Consider the following 15,301-nt stretch of genomic DNA (forward strand, 5'->3'; position numbering starts at 1 on the left):
TACCAGGCACCAACTGCTGAGGACTTGCAAAATGCTTTTCATTTCCTGCTCTTCTTAAAAGATTCTTACTGTTGGGAAAAAAAAATAGAAACCCCAAAGTAGTGGATGAGATTCTTGGTAAGTTCTGAAACTAACTTGAAGCTAACTTAGATCCAGAAGTGAATAGTTGCTTCCTTATCCTGTTTCCATCCATAGCTTGTGAACTTGTGGAGATGAATCAAGCTGTGCCAAAGGATTACAGAGCAAAATGTCTGTATCTTGGTTTAGGAAATTTCTTGAACTCTGAAATGTTTTGCTTTGTGCCCAAAATAAATATTTCAGCACTTTTCAAACCTTTTTATTGAATGTAATGAATTTTGAGAAAGAGAGAGAGGGAGAGAGACACAGACACGAAGGAAGGTTGATTTTTATTCCAAAATGCCATATTTAATCTTTAAAAAATGCTTTGCAAGATCAGTTTAAAATTCCATTTAGACCTTAAATTCTGAATATTTTTTTCCTCTTTTTAACTGGAGGGAGTGGTCTAAGGCAGGATGGAAATGAGCGTTTTGCTTCTTGAGGTTTAGTGCACCCATTCCAAAGGTATTTTGTGATTTGGGACCAGAAATCACACTGTCAAAATTTGGTCATCGTGCTGCTCAATTTTCCACTGTGTGATTTTGGCTCATTTTCAGGAATTTGGAAGGAGGCTTGGGTATATTCTGTCTTGCAGGAGATCAGCAAGCCCATCGGGCTGGATTTCACTGTTGAAAATGAACCATTTTGCTACTGAATGTTGGGATGTGACCTTGGTGTGCTTTGGAGTCACAAATAGGATCGGAGGGGCTTGTATGTGGCCTGTGAAGCAGGGATTGCCCACCCTTGTTCTGAAGTTTGGAGAGATTTTTGTTGTTGGAAGTCCTTGCCAGTGGTCATCTCACCATCCTTTCCTCTCTAGATTCCTCCACACACTTCAGTTAAGTATACGTTTTCCTTTGTATTGTCCCCAAAAGTTCAAGTGCAGGTTTCTCAAATCGGTCAAGAATTCTGGGAGTTTTCTAGAGATGGGACAGTTACGAATTGTTGGTAAGGAAAAAGAGGAATGCTTATCATTTAGAAAGAATGTGGTTTCCACTAGCCAAAATTTGGTTCAGTTGAATGTGGAATTGGAGCTGGCCCTGCATCCCCCAACTTTTAATAAAAATCGTGATGATTTGCAAGAAGTCATCCTGGCACTCTTCTGCTTGGTTTTTACCTAACACTTGTTGATTGTAGATCAAGGCTATGTGAACAACCACATTTGGGCAGAAGTATGAAGGAAAAGAAGAGATTGAAAAGAAAGCAAGCAGGCAGTGGAATTGCCTTGGCGTTGATAGGAACAAAGGACTATTTCGGGAATGCATTGTTATGCCAAGACCAACAGATCTCATTAAAAATAGCTTGCTGCATATTTCAGTTGAACCTCACATGCTTAATTTGGAGTGTAACTGTGGATGCCATTTTACATTTTATGCTGTAAACAATATCCTATGAATTAGGAGAATGTGGTGGGTTTGTTTTGTGCAAGGCACATTCTTAACAGAAAGACAGGTGAATAGGGAGGAATGATCATCTTATTTGTGTGGCTTTCTTTTAGAAATACTGTATGTTCCTTCCTAAAAGAGAGAGAAGGGCGTTGGATTTTTCTTTTAAATGATTGAAGATGAGGGAATGCTGCTTAAGTCCATGGCTGGTCTGGGGGATTTCAATCTGCCATCTCTGGGAGTGGATTTGGAAGCTGCTTTGGAGGCAGCGAAGGACAGGAAGGCCTGGCACGATATGGTTCATGGGGTCATGAAGAGTCGGACATGACTTAATGACTGAACAACAACTGTTGTTATGGATCGGGAAGAACCAGCTCCAACTCAGCCCTGCTACGATTAAGTGACTGTAGGTTCTGAGACCCTCCCAAACTGGAAATTTCCCATCTTTTATCTCTGAATGAGGTTGCATGCCCCCAGAAAGAGTTGGTGCACAATGTGGGAGGTCCTCCTAGACTTGCAGCTCCTACTCTAAGAGGATGTTTGTGGAGGTTCACCTTGTGCAACAGTTGCACCCATTGCTAAATCGAAAAGCCTTCCTCATAGTAACGCACACTTCAGTCACCCACTTTGGAATGTGAAGAAAGCTCCCAGAGTAACAGCACTGACATCTCTAGAGAGGGACAGATTGTTCCATTATCTAAGCAGCAATGAAATGCTATTTTATTTCTTCTGTTCTGGAGAATCAGCAGCATCTTATTTCAATCTGGCAGTATCAGAGTGATGTGCAAGACAATGTAGCGCATGCAGTCAATGTGCATTGAATTTTCTCTCTCTTTCTCCAGTCACTTGCTGCTGAAGTGACTGTATAACTTCAAACAATTCTGTAACTTCAAGCAGGGTAAGGATTGGTATGTGAATGTGCTTGTTTTCCTTTTATTTATTTTCCCTTTGATATCCTTTCAGTTGCATCTCCATTTAAACTCCCAAACATTTGTTTTCTTTGAGCACAATGTACCCAGTGTGAAGTGCTCATAGTCCCTCCTTGCAAAAATCCATCCCCAAGCTTTGTGTATTTCAGGAACCTGTTTTACTGAAAAGAGGTAATTTCATTCTTGCTAATTTGGCTTGAGAATTTCTTTCAACTTTCTTTTCGTGGTGTTTTTGAGCTTCCTTAATGTTTGGAGGTGGTGGCCTGAACTGCTGTTGACATTGTTTTCTGTTATTCCATTCCATTCTCACAAGTTTCCTTCATGAGGTCTTTCATTAGGATTTAATGGAATCTAATGGATGGATTTAATAGAATTTAATGGATGGCCCCCACACTGCTGTTGTTTAGAAGAGTGGCAAAGACCTAGCTCTTCATCCAGGCCTTTGGTGAGGGAGAGTGAAACCCCTCGCTTCATTCCATCTGCTCTGTTGAGCTTGCCATCTTTTATCTTTTGTTGATTTTATTGTAATTTCTTTGTTTGATTGTTGTGAGCCACCCAGAGTCATTGGGAGTTGAGCAGCATATAAGTTTAATAAATTATTATTATTATTATTATTATTATTATTATTATTATTATTATTATTATTATTAAAGTAAGATGGCAGAGGGCTGGAGACTACTGCAGAACAGAAACCCAAGAAAATTCATGGGCACCCTTTGGCTGCCTCACTGTTATATAAGTACGAGGACTTGCTACCTCATCCCTAAGAATTTCACCAACATTCACATTTTCTTTGATAGGAATTGCTAAAGCAAATTATTTTTCTTCCAAGTGAAGGAGAACTGGTAGGAAAAGAAAAAGGAGTTTTTAAAAAATCAAAGAATTTTTTGCCTGACTGTCCATCACATTCAGTGGTTGAGTGGAACAATCGCACCACACAAATCTCATCTGGAAATTCCCCCTTAGATATAAATGTTAGTTATTTCAGTGGGGTTTACTACCAAGGAAGTATGCTTGGGATAGAAATCCTAAAAATAATAGATCAATGCAAGTAAGAGTTAGGGTTTGTACTGGAAAAGGCATGCATAATACTTTTAAAACAACTCTTTAAATTCTGTAACTCTTTTTTAAAAAATGGGAAGTAGACATCTTACAAAACAAAGCACCAGCTCCCAGCATCCTCTTAATTTTTAAAAATATCTCTGGGCTCCTAAAGGGCCTGAAGGCATCCTTAGGAAATAAAAATGCCCTGTATGGAAGATGGGAACATTGGAAATGTGTCTCACAGTCCAGGAAAAAGCAATCCTTTGAAAATTCACCTATCTTTGCTCCAAGAGATTGGGGACCTTGAATATAGAGAGTGATTGCCATATTGTTGCTGTTATTTTTTTTCTGGAGAGGAAGGTTAGATTTTTCCATTGTAACTATGAGCAGCCAGCTCATGGGTAAGATCGTAAGCAACTCAGAACTTCAACCAGTCACTTCCAAGCTTCTGCTGCAAGATACTTTTAAAGGATTCTAACGAATTGATTGACCAGATACTGAATGCAGAAGCCATTTAGAGTCTTCAAAGGCAGTATTCACACTTTGAGTTGTGTAGGAAGGGGAACTATGGGAGCAGTTTCTGGAAATGGAAGACCACACATCTGGAGGTCCCCAGGATGAGGACGGCTGGGCTATGGTTACATAATCCTGCTCATGGACTGGAATCAAAACACAAAATGTCCCCTCGAATACAGCCATTGGTTTACTGTTTGTGCTACATGTACCCAATCCTTCTTCACAGAAGCAGTTTCTTCCATGTTGGCTTCCACAGAAAGATCAAAGGTGACTGACAAGGCAAATAATATATTGCTTATCAAAAATGTTCTCTTTTCCCCTTAAATACATGCCAGGAGATGTTTTGTTCCTGGTATGTACAGCCACGTTGGGCCCAGATGTTGTATTCTGCTCTTGTATTTAGGGGTTGCCCCTTTAAATAAATATTCCTTCCACATACCAAAGGGATAAGCACATAATGTCATACTGAATTAAAGTCTCTTATTATCTCTTCCCCACCCTTCTTAGTTATTTAAATCACTAGCTTAACAGTAAAAATGATCACATAGGTACAGAATTTCTCATAAGAAAAACTCTGAGCCATTCTCTGTTTTTTTTTTTTTCTTGCTTCCTCTGTCTCTCACTCTCTTACACGCAGAGGAAAAGATTGACCAGAACACCATTAAGGACAAACCAACATTTTTGTAATTGTACAACTTCATAGAGAAAGTTCCAAGATCATTGCCCAGTAGATAGGAACCAAAACATTGAAAATGTCTCTGATTGGGATTTTGCAGGATGATTGCCATGGTAGAGAATGCTAGCTTGGATGGACAAACAGACCAGGTTCACCTAATGCCAATCCATATTATGGCTTTTTTGTTCTTGGCATAATGCATGAACCCAACTTACTGTGGCTAATTCAACAGGGTGAGCAAATCATGGCTTACTGCAATGTATAAATTCAGAGAGTGCTTTCATAGCACAATAAGTGACATAATAGAGTTCCTGTGTAAATCACCTTCCTTATTAATATCAGGGCTGTCTCTCATGTGCCTCTAATTATGACACAAAGATGCCCTGGTAACTGCTCTTTTCTGGCAAGTCCTCATGATGTTGTCTTCATTTCATTCCCAGTCCGTAACTGAGATTTTTATTAGCTCTGAGGATTCGTGCAGGAGCACCACATCTATTACCCTGCCTAAGCAACTCTCCCGGGACCAGTTTTGTACAGTTGCAGTTTCTATATCTGCTTATACAATGTGCCATAGTTTATATATTTGTCATATTTAGAACTGCTCTGTTCCAGATAAAATCAGCTGTGGGCATTTGAGAAGACAATATTAGCATTAAAATCTAGCAATTATAAAAATATGCTTAGATCCATAACATACAAGGCCAAATCCATAAATAATAACCATACGAAATAATACAACATCATGGAGCTACAAACACTGTTCATAGAACTAGAATCATAATGGGAGAAAGATAAGCTATTAAAAATACTGTAGGTTCTAGTCTCTTCTTGGAACAGAGCAGAGAGAAAGTAGTCTACTTACGTCCCCCATGTCCATTTCAACTTTAGCTGTTCCAAGTGTCATAGTGATGTCTTATTATGACATAACAAGGGTAAATTTGACAGGGGGACCAATGATGCAGAGAGGTGGCAAGTTTCCTTACCCTGGATCAACAGTAGAGGTTAGACTTCCATCTGTTTCTGATGCTTTAGACTGGTTCCTGATTCAATGGCCCCTTCCAATTCTCGAATTCTATGAGTCTAAGCCCAGGATAGAACTTGGTGGTTTTATTGAATTTATGGTTGAGTGTGACAAATTTGGCATAGGAATGGCTAAATGGATCAAAGTCAATGGAAAAAATGCACTGAATTCCACAGCTCAACGTGTTGAGCTTTAGTGGATGAAATACTTGGTAGCAACCTTGAGTCACAAGGACTGAATGTGCTTGGAAATAAATTGCTAATAGGGAGTCTATGGGCCTGTTTATTTTATTTAGCATTTTTGACTAGATGCAGGATTGTAGCCTTTGTGTTTTGTTACTGGCCTGTTCCCATGGAAATAAATATGTATTAAATTTGGGATATATAAAATATAAATAACAGGAGTTTGGCTTAAAAAAAAAATACAGAAGTGTTCAGTAACTATTTCTCCCCACAAAATATGCATGTGGCATGTTGTATCAGATGATGAAAGATTGAAAGGAAATGACCAGCATTTTCAGGCCTAAAATGGTAGTGCCACCTGTTTAACACCTTAAGCAGGAGATATTTCAAGAAAATTAAGTGCATCTGATGTGGCATAAGAACAGGTTCCCACAAACCTTCTTTACTCTCCCTTTGGTGAAAATTTGGCCCCAGTATTGACATTTAAGAATGGAACTTGTTAGAATTTGGATATAGGACTGAATCTATGGTGAAAGAGATCCATAAAATATGTTGAAAGACTGAAGTAAAGCTAGAGTGAACAAAAGATACTTCATGAACTAGTCCCACAGCACAGATTCCCCTCATGTAATACCATGGGCCCATATATTAACCTTACACATGTATCTAAAAATTTGGTGTCTGTGCCATGATGGGACTGATTTCATTCTTCTGTGATCACACAAGGTTGTCCCTGTTCAGTGGCTGAGCTGGCTTTCTTTTCCAGTTCAGTGACTGTGTACTTAAAGCTGGTTTATTTTTTGAGATGGTGCAGTTCAAAATGGATGGGCCATTACCCCATTTGTGGAAACTCTCACTGTTTGTTGCCTCCAGTCCCTGGGCTGTAGAAGGTCTTTTAAGGGGAAAAACAGCTTGAGGGTCTGACAGCTTTTCAACTTCTCATCCCAATTGCAATTTTGGGGATTTTTTTGTAGTTACCCAAACTCACCATGAAGTAAGGAGGCAGATGAGGACGCACAACTAATTTATTTTGCTGTCCTTTAATAATGTGGAGATAAACATTTTGTTGTTGTTGTTCTTGTTGAAGGACCTATAGCAGTTTAGAATGGGGCAATGACTTTTCCTCCTTTCCTCTGTTCTGCAGGGTTCACAGCCATGAAGACAGTTGCAGATCTTTTTGTTTTGAGGATTTGAGGTTTAATGTTTTATCTGGTTTTAAATGTCTTGTAAGATGCCCAGAGTAATTTTGAATTGGGCAGCTGTAGAAACCGAATAAATAAATAAATTTGTAGAGCAAAAACAGAAGTGAAAAACAATTTTTCCAGTATCAGAAAAACACTGCCTTTCTCCTATGACTTCTTTCCAGCAGAACTAAACCCTAATTAAAAATGAAAAAGCTATGGCATTTATTGTCTCTTAATTGGGAGCTAGCGGATAATATAGGGGATTAATTAATTCCATATTGGTAGGTGTGGAGGTTAGGTCTAACAGTGCAATCCTTTGTAAGTATATTTGCAAATAAACCCCAGGGAATCAGTGGGTTGCTCTGGCTGCCCTGAATGTGTTGGGGAAAAAGCCAAGCAGGAGGTGGTTTTCCTGGGCAAGAGGCAAGCATATCATGGCTTTTTCATGAAGATTGTTAGTTAGAGAAGTTAAAACTCCTAATTCCATAAGTAATCCCAATTAAGATTGCTGTTTACCATGGCTGATTAGTGCTAAGAAACAGTGATCTCTTCCGTTTGATGGGAAAAGAGGATTTAATCCCTCCCCCAGGATCTTGATTCAGCCCAAAACACTGGGTCTCCATTGGCAAAAGCTACAGTAGGCAAACAGTGAACTGAGTTGGTTTAACCCACTCCCTCTACATTCCTTAAGCCTTCTCATGCTAGGATGCAAACGCGGTTATTCTTCCTGCCCTAGCAGGTGGCAACATTATGCATGTGTGCAAAGATAGGCATTATGTGGACCTGGGTATGTCCAGTACCACCAATAGGGTAAAAGGTTGCTTACCTCCATGCAAAACTGAGCCCAAACCTTTCTGAATTTTCAGATCAATTCAAAAGTCCAGATCAGGTTGCTCTGTCAGTTTAAATGTTCATATTGGATTGATTCCAAAGTCTGATTCGGTTCAAACAAAAAGGCTTCTGCTTCTGCATAACTGGATTGAATGAGATCATTCAATCCAGTCTGATGCATTGTATCAAACTGATTCAACAAGATTTGTGAAGCCTGCTATTAGCCATTTCTAGAATGAGTATAGACCATGAGGCAGGAACACTGAACAACCTTGTTCCAAACGAGAACTGTGTGAAACAAAGAAGATTTAAGTCTATAAATTCCTGCCATATAACACAGGGCTGGACTTAAGGGTGCAGAGATTCCATTAGTTCCAATATCTTTGATGGGAGCAGAAGAGTGCCACTGCTATCATTTCATAAGGATAGGACTTAGCACCAGCTGCCATGATAAATAGCTCATGCAAAGGAAAACAGTCTTTTGATTTCAAAAATGAAAAGAAAAGCACACTCCTCGGCTGATTGTTGATACAACTTGGCTGTATTCTCAGTCAATCATAAATCAGAAACTCCAATAAAGAGCCAAGGGTTTTGCCTGGACAATGATGACAACACCCTGGTTGCTGGAGACAGATAGGATGGTGAACAGAATAGACTTTCTGTCCCCACTGAGTGCAGTAGTTGTAAAATGCTAGCAATTGTGAACCATGTTGTTTGAAATAAGCAATGTGTGTGCTAATTCAGCCTTCCCCAATCTGGCGTCTTCAGGATGTGTCAGAATTTAGCTCTTCAAATCCCCAATCAATACAGCCATTCTAAAGAAATTTGAAAATGCCTGAGAATGAGGGATCAAGACTGAAGACCCTTTTGGAGGGGAAGAAGACCTCAGGAAACTAAAAGGCAGGTTTCAGTAGGGTATCAGGTGTACCCTGCCTGCCATTTCTTCTGTCTACATGGTTACTGAAGTTCAGAAGTCATCTCCTTTTCAGGATTTGAGCGGCCTCCAGACACCTTTTGCAACCCTAAGCCCCTTCCCAGTTACATTACCAAAATCACAACAAAATGGCAATTTTAGGAAGCATGATTTATATCTATGCAAGGGTGGGGGTATGTTCGTGTGTGCTTCCAAAATAGCTAAAATAAATTGCTAATATCCTGCTGTGCTTAACATTGCAATGTTTTGTTTTTAATCTGCTGAAAATAAAAAAAGGCCAAACATTTAGCCTTGTCTACTCAGAGGCACGACTGCATCATCAGCGTGACTCTTGAAGGCTTAAGTAATTAAATTGCCCACCCCTGCCATAAAAGGGGGAAATTCAAGGAGGCAAACCATAAAGGTAGGTACAGTACAACCATAAGACCACCTGTTGGCTAGCTATCATAGCTATCCTTGCCAGCTCATGCAGTTGCCATTTGTGGTCTGTTTGAGTCTTTGGAGCGTGGCTGCTTTTTAAAAATTAAGCCCAGTCCCTCCCCCCCCGGTATAATTTTATTTTTAGTAATTTTTAATGGTGAAATATAACAACCAAAGTATAATAAATAGTAAAAGTGATAATGCAACAGAAATTGCACAATCAAAGAAGGTTGTACAACAAAGATTTAAAAGTATTGAAGGGAAGAAGGGAGGGAGGGAGGGGAAGAGACATGTCCTAATCAATTTCTCAAGGGCAGGACTTCCACATAATACTGTCAATAGCAGAAACCTCCAGGGCATCACTAAACAGCTGTAAGAACCCTGGATTCAAACTATGCACATTTCTGTGAAATTCTTCTCTTTGAAATAATTTCAAAACTTTTCTCTTTGATCAGAGTGAAGAAAACGGGTGGAGAAAAAAGAATTGGATATCTTTTTCTGCAAAAAGAGACATCCAACACACTGTGATATGGCTGTAGCAACTGCCTGTGTAAACCACCCCCAGCCCCGTGTTTGCTCTGAAAACCCTCGTAGGACAGCCAGTAGGGTGGCAAATCACTCTAGGGACCATTTGCTTCAGGAGTGATGAAGCAGCTGCTTCTTCTACCAACATATTCAAGTTGTCCTATTTCTTGTGGGCAACCCTGCAAAGCCTGCATGGAAGTCAAGCTGCGTGGCCTCTCGTTCGCTCGCCACTCCCAATATGGCTGCTTGAAACTTCCAGTCTTCCCTTCCCAGCTGCTTTCTACTTCCTGTCCCAAGACCCTCTCAGCCCAGGAGAGTAAAAGGGAGTTGCTGATCCCCCACTAACTGGGCTGCGTAGAGCAACAATTATTCTGCCTCCACTGAAGATTTCAGGCTGCTTCTGCTCCAAGCACGCTTCCCAGCATGGCTGCCCCCCCCTTTTTTTTCTTGTTCCTCTTCCACAGCTGTCTTCTTTTTCCGGTCCTTACAGCAATGATGCTGGTTTTAATGTTCCCCTTTAGACTTGGTTCTCACAATGGCTGTGGCAACAGTCAGCATAGGCCAGGGCTGTTGCAGCTGGGCTAGGGTGGAGGACTGAAAGAGACAATCCCATGTATGATGGATGAGGCAGGGCCCTGGTAAGATGCCAAAACATTGGCTACGCATGGAATAATTCATCTCTATATCTCCTATCCAATCCTATCTCTTCCCCTTCCCTTCTCTTCTCTGGCTATTCCAGTAGAACTGATTTGCAGTTGTGCCTACTAAGTTCCTAAATGTTGGGGATGCAAAGTCAACAAAGGAATATGCCTCAGGCTCTTCAATGAAAATATTTTGATGTTCTGCAGAGCCACACAATAACTAGAAACTTAGTTCAATAACTATTGAACTAAGAAAAGACGTTCCAATCCAAACATGGATTATACTGTATATAAAGCATGATCACTCCTGTGGGCCTCTACTGGTGACCCCTCCCTATCGATTCAAAGAATATTTCATACATACTGTGAGTCTGCAGAAGCTGATCCTTATAGCTGTTCTAATAAAAGTAGCTTTAGGTCAGCATGATGTCTGTTCCTTGGTCTGATCTACCTAATAGAGCTGACATTAACCATGATTTCTTGGATAAACAAGATATAAGCTTTATATGATGGGCTTTATAGGTGACAACCAGCACCTTGAATTGCACCCAGAAGTCAAATGGCCACCAATGTAGCTTGTGGAGCAGTGAAAACACACGGGCGTACCAAGGTATGCCCATTACAACCTACACTGCTGCATTTTGGGCCAGCTGTAGCTTCTGGGTGGTCTTCAAGGGCAGCCCCGTGTACAGTGCATTGCAGTAGTCCTGTGGTGAGATACCTAGGGCAAAAGTCCTATATATTTGTCTATATATAGATGTCTCATTTGAAAGTAGAATACTGGCTGGAATTTTTGTATTTAAACTTGAAGCTATTTCCTAATCAATCTTACTAATCAGAGCTCTGAGAGACTTGTTCTTGGGATTAACCACTTCCAATTCAGGGTACTACTAGAGAAGCCTGACTTGTATGCCATCACTGTGGTATGGGTTGAAAGGATATAGATACAGTATATGAGCATCTGCCCATCCCTGCCCATGAATGTACCACATCTGAGCTGAACTAATTTTCACTAGACTCAGCAGAAGGCAGCAGCTGAAAAGTGAAGCAGGATCATGGGGTAGGAGTTAATACACTGATAGGCGAGCAGCGTGAACTACCAGCCTAGGTAGTTGGTTAGACTAGAAACTTGAAAAAAAAATCCTGGAATATGGCAATGGCAAACAATTTTGATATTGTTATGAAAGAAAACTACATAGATATGTCCCTGTAATCATAAGGAGTTATTTAACAGTCCTTAGTCTGTAGCGGGTGGCAGCACTAACTGCCCTGGCTGATCCAAAAAAGATGGATGGGGTGGCACTGCCCTAGACCTGGTGCGCAGACCTGGTGTGCAATCTGAGAGTCCTTCTGGACTCATGACTCTTGCTTGATGAACAGGTGGCAGTCATGGCTAGGAGGGCCTTTGTGCAACTTTGGGTTGTGCACCCATTCCTGAACCAGGAGGCCCTACACTCAGTCACTTACATCTGGTCAGCTCCCACATAGATTACTGTAACATGCTCTACATGAGACTGTCCTTGAAGAGCATCCAGATGCTTCAGCTGGTGCAAAATGCAGCAGCATGGCAGTTATGTGCACACCTAGATCAGTGCACATTATACCTCTGCTCTGCGAGCTACATTGGTTACCAGTTAGCTTCTGGGTTCAATTCAAGGTGCTGCTAGTGACCTATGAAGTCCTACATGGCATAGGGCCAGGTTATTTGAGGGACCGCTTCTTCCCAATCACGTCTACCCACGCCATCAGATCCGGCAGGAAGGTCATGTTGCAGGTCCCATCCACAAAGTATGTCATCTGACAGGACCCAGGAGGACAGCCTTTTCTGTCGCAGCACCTGCCCTTTGGAACATCATTCTGAGGTCAGATTGGTCCCAACCTTGCTGGCCTTCTGAAGGGCCTGAAGACATGGCTTTGCCTGGGCATTTGGGAACATGGGTATGGAGCCTGTAAAATGGCTGTATTAATAGGGAAAATGAGTGTACTTCCCACAGATTATTGGGGGGGGGGGTTTATGGTTTTAATTGTTTTTTTTTTAATGATTCTTGTGGTTATCTTTTGGTTATTCTGTTGTATTGTTTTGTGAATTTTGTACGCCACTCAGAATCACAAATGTGAGATGGGCAGCTATATAAATTTACCAAATAAATGCAATAAATGAAAAGGTTAAGCAGGGCTGGACTAAGGATGGGGAATTAGTTCGTATATGGAAGACTACTAGGACATCTCAGGACTTTAGGCTAGACTGGGAAAAAATCCCAGAAAACAGCAGTGACAAATCACTTCCTTATGGCTGCCCAGAAAGCTACATGTCCACGTCAATGTCACGACCAGAAGTGGAGTTCAATTCCAGGGAGAGAATCTTCACTGGTGGAACAGCTCTGCTCATACAGAACTACAGCAGCATATCTGGGGTCTTCCAATTTTCATAGTGGCATATGTTGGGGTAGTTTCCCCTAAATCCTAACACCACTCACCAGTGGATCACAATACTCTATGTATCATAAATGCATCCTTTTGATCCGTGCTCTCATTCCATTTATTTTTAGCTGTCTAAGAGACTAGCTGGTTAGGGTTCTGTGTGTTTCCCCCGCCCGCCCGCCCCCACTTTTGCAAAACTTGATGATGCTACAGGCAACACATCAAAAGAAATAGTTGGAGAGATGCTGTGGAGAAAACCACAAGGGTCGCCCTAAAACATTTGAGTCTTTGGAACAGTCAATATTTTTTCAGATCCTAGCAATAGGAAATATTTTAATTCTTGCTATATGACTTCCCTGGATGGTTTCTTCAAAACACTCCACCTTTCTTCCATCTGCTGCCAGCTATCTATGGTTGTAATCGCAACTAAGTTCAGCTCATAAGAACACGCTATTTATTCATCAGCATTCAAAGCCAGGGTCTGAGAAGCTGGATCAAGATCAGAACCTACCTGAAGCACTGATATCATCAAGAGCATTTTGGGTTCACCCCCCACTAGTCTGAAAACAGCAGTTGGATCTATTACTGGGTGGGATGTTTTATAACTTGGCAGCACCCGAGTCAAAATGTTGCACCAAGATAACCCATGTTCCACATGACATCAAGCCAAACTTTATGATTGGTTCCATAAAAGGATAACATAAGCATGTATCTGGCTCCAGATGTTTTAAGGACAGAGATGATAAGACTCCGTCCACAAGAGATGATATATGAAGAGTAACCTGGAAATCTGATAAGGCTTGGAGTTTTATTTATAATCCAGTATTATTTCTTTGAACTCAGAATTGAATGCGATTTTTTTTCGTCCAGGCAGTTCCAGACCTGCTAAACTTCAGCAAGATTAGCATTTCATGTAGCACAACCAAATGTGGGTTGTAAAAATTCAGATGGCCACTTAGTAACAGGAAAGGTACAGAAATCTCTAACTCTTACCATATAGCAATCATCTGCTATATATTGAATAGCCCTAATTTATGCAATTTTAACCTAAGCTGGGAACCTCTGGTTTGCAAGCATAAATAGGACTCAGGGAAGTAGGTCCAACAGGAGGAGCATGCTCCGGGTTCCTTCAAATAAAAAATGTCATCTTACGGGACCTCAGCAGTGTGTCTTTTCTTGTCACAGCACCTACCCTTTGGAGCATCATACTCCCTGAAATCAAATGGGCCCCAGCTTTACTGGCCTTCTGCAAGTGCTGAGGACCTGGATGTGCTCAAGGGCCTGTGGGTCAGGCAGTCAGATGGCCCATTGAGAGATTTCTGTCTGTTGCCCCATTGGGTTCATTCTTGGTGACCACTGCTGGTTTTTTATTCTGCTAATATTGTTTTAATGTGTTGTTAGCAGCCCAGAGTCACATTTGTGAGATGGAAGCCATATATATTGATTAAATCAATCATTCATCTGCTTGTGAGCTCCTCAGGAAGATTCTGCCTCGCTCCCTAAGCCACACATTTGAGGCAGTAAGTGAAATTTAGTGTGGACCAGGACTGGTTTTATGGCATACTCAACTTGCCTCCTGCCTCCTGTTACAGATGGGAAAAGCTACGGGATTCAGGAAGAACAGCGAAGAGTGACAACATTTGGAGGTAAGGGACATGAAGTACAATGGTGTTTATTTCTGGCTGTCAAAGGCTTTCCTGAAAGGCAGAATAGTCTTCAGCCAACTGTGTTCCACTTCGTTCCTTCAGCTGCCAGAGAGCAACTGTATGGGAGTAGAAAGACCAATGCTTTCAAGTCTTGTGTTTTCATTGGTGAGTCATTCTTAAGGAACTGAATGAGGAAAGAGAACTTATGCTTTAGCCATGCTTGGCCTTGGTTATCTCTTCCTCAAGTGTGAATCTTTACACTCTTTAGAGCTTTTAGGGCTGTGCACTGCTTTGAATTCAGTCTTCAAAAACAAATGTTTGTCTGCCTGTGTACTTCCATGCCCACAGAAGCCTCTTTGGGAGATTGAATTCAAAGTGTTGCACAGCTCTATGAAAGTTCACCTCCTTGGCCCCGGTGCTCTATAAAAAGTAAAGATAAGATAACTTCAAGTCTATCCTGACTAGTGGTTATTGAATCCATGCTGTTTTCTTGGCAGTAATATGGAAATGGTATGCTACTGCTGTCTTCTGGGAAGGGTGGCTTTTTAAAAATGACTTTCCAGTCTAGCCAAAGCCCTGGAATTCCTATCCAAACGCTAAACAGGACTGACTCTGTTTAACTTCTGAGACCAGCCAAAGATGGCCACATGCTAGCTGTTCCTCCCCTCCCCCTCTTTCTATTACATGGAATAAGGATAATAAACTGTCAGATAATGTTAGAGCTCCATCTTTTGTTTGATGGTGGAGAAGCAGGTTCTGGGCTTCACAGCAATATTTATGGATGGTGGTGGTTCTCACAATCCTCGTATTCTGTATCCCAGCCGGTCCC

This window comes from Python bivittatus, unplaced genomic scaffold (genome assembly GCF_059951505.1).
Source record: "Python bivittatus isolate LINGU-HERP-01145 unplaced genomic scaffold, Pbiv_v1 ctg000590_np1212, whole genome shotgun sequence".
In the NCBI taxonomy this organism is placed as follows: Eukaryota; Metazoa; Chordata; class Lepidosauria; order Squamata; family Pythonidae; genus Python; species Python bivittatus.